Below are 1,785 nucleotides of genomic sequence, written 5' to 3' on the forward strand. Positions count from 1 at the left end.
AATAGATTTCTTTCTGTGTGAGATTTTTTAATGAGCAATTACCTCCATATTTTCACAGTATTAAAAGAGCAGCAATATGTGCATACATAACCAGAGGAGCTGTCATCCTTCAAAAATGGAAAGCGGGTGATCAAACAACCCAGAACATCTCCATACATTTTATGATTTGGGTACCTAAAAAATATAAAATATAATTATTTCAGTACCCAACAACCAACAAGTTTGACATTTAACTATTATAAAATACAATGAAATACAATACTGTACCAGGTGTGCTTGGTGATGCTGTCAAACAACAATTTTGCAATTCAGGGGGAAAGACAGGCAGGTTGTATACTGCTGGCCAAGGATGGGCAACAAATGAGTCACAGGGTTCTTGTCTGTAAACATGAATACAATGTTGAAGTCTTTTATACAGGATATTCATTTTACTTGCCACAGTACAGTCAGTTTGGACTTCAAAACCATGATACATACTGAGTACAAGATATCTGAGGCTCCACAGTTTCCAGGCTGTTTGAACACAAATAAAATATAAATTAAGATAAGGATTTTAAGCTTAGTTGGCATAAATTTGTTTTATATTTAACAACAATGTTCAATATTTAACAACACTTTTTAAAATTAAGCTCTTTTATAAATGTCACAAGATTTTTCATAACCACTTTTTAAAATTAAGCTCCTTTATAAATGTCACCAGATGTTTCATTACAGGAAAAGTCTTTCCACCATCCTTTCTGTGAGACCCAGCAGAGTCCCCATCAATTTGCTGCTCTGTAAGAAATAATAATAATAAAAAGTTCATATTCCAAAGAAGAAATAATTGATAAATAAGAGAGAGACATACCACAGAAGTATAATATATTTACCTAGAAGACTGCATTCTGTGATATAAAATATCTCTCAGTGTTACAGGTAACGCTTAAATCTGCTTGGTGTTAATGTTAATGTTGCACTTGCAGGTGAGATTAGATACTTCGTGAGTTGAAACTTCACAACATCACAAAATGAACATTTATACATTTTCATGTGTAACGTTAACGTTACCTCTGAAACTTTATTTTGCATCAATGAGGTTTATATTTTGAAGCCAGTGGCAAAAGTAACAGTTTGATCAGGGTTGGAGCTAAAAACTGCACGAAAGTGGACCTAGCGGGCCAAAGTTAAGAACTTCTACACCTGTTAACTGGGGAAAATACTCACCGCAAACTGAATATGTGTGAAACTGCGACAAACATTTACATTATCATACCCTTTCGCCTTCCAGCAGGTTCGCTATCGTTAAAATTACCGTTAACAAACAGCGAGCGCGTGCTTAATTGAAATTAAAATTCACACTTATGTCGCGAAGCTCGTCTTCTTATAACACAGCTGTCTTATTGTTATTGACAATTTTATTAACACTGACAAGAAAAATAAAGGGAGACTGTAACTTAATTAATTTAAAAACCGGAGCAAAATCAATTTAACAGGGCTTTCTGAACTGACGGCTGACGAAGCCCTTCAGTGCTACTTTTAACTATTTTGCTTTTAGTATCCCTATTTAGCACAAGGGCTACTCTAACAAATAGAAGTATTAACTGATGATACTAAATATTTCAGAAATATGATTAACAAATAGATTAACTGATGATACTAAATATTTCCGAAATATGATTTCAAAAATGTAAAAACTTACCTGAGGGTATGAACGGTGGACTCCTCAGTTTGAAAAATTAACCGTCACTGTCGCGAGGTTCGTCTCCGCCAATCCACCAATAGGAATTCAAGGATGATGCAACACAT

The 1,785-nt window shown here is 34.3% G+C and overlaps 1 long non-coding RNA gene across 1 annotated transcript; it reads right to left on the reverse strand.

The window, feature by feature from the left end:
• Nucleotides 1-85: 85 nt before the first annotated feature.
• On the reverse strand, nt 86-510 carry LOC107746882 (uncharacterized). Its single transcript, XR_001640739.1, has 3 exons — nt 478-510; nt 268-380; nt 86-174 (listed from the first exon to the last, which is right to left on the reverse strand). It is a non-coding gene; the product is annotated as an uncharacterized LOC107746882 (long non-coding RNA).
• Between the last annotated feature and the right edge of the window lie 1,275 nt (nt 511-1,785).

Source organism: Sinocyclocheilus rhinocerous, unplaced genomic scaffold (assembly GCF_001515625.1).
Source record: "Sinocyclocheilus rhinocerous isolate Xijiao unplaced genomic scaffold, SAMN03320098_v1.1 scaffold21066, whole genome shotgun sequence".
Taxonomy (NCBI): Eukaryota; Metazoa; Chordata; class Actinopteri; order Cypriniformes; family Cyprinidae; genus Sinocyclocheilus; species Sinocyclocheilus rhinocerous.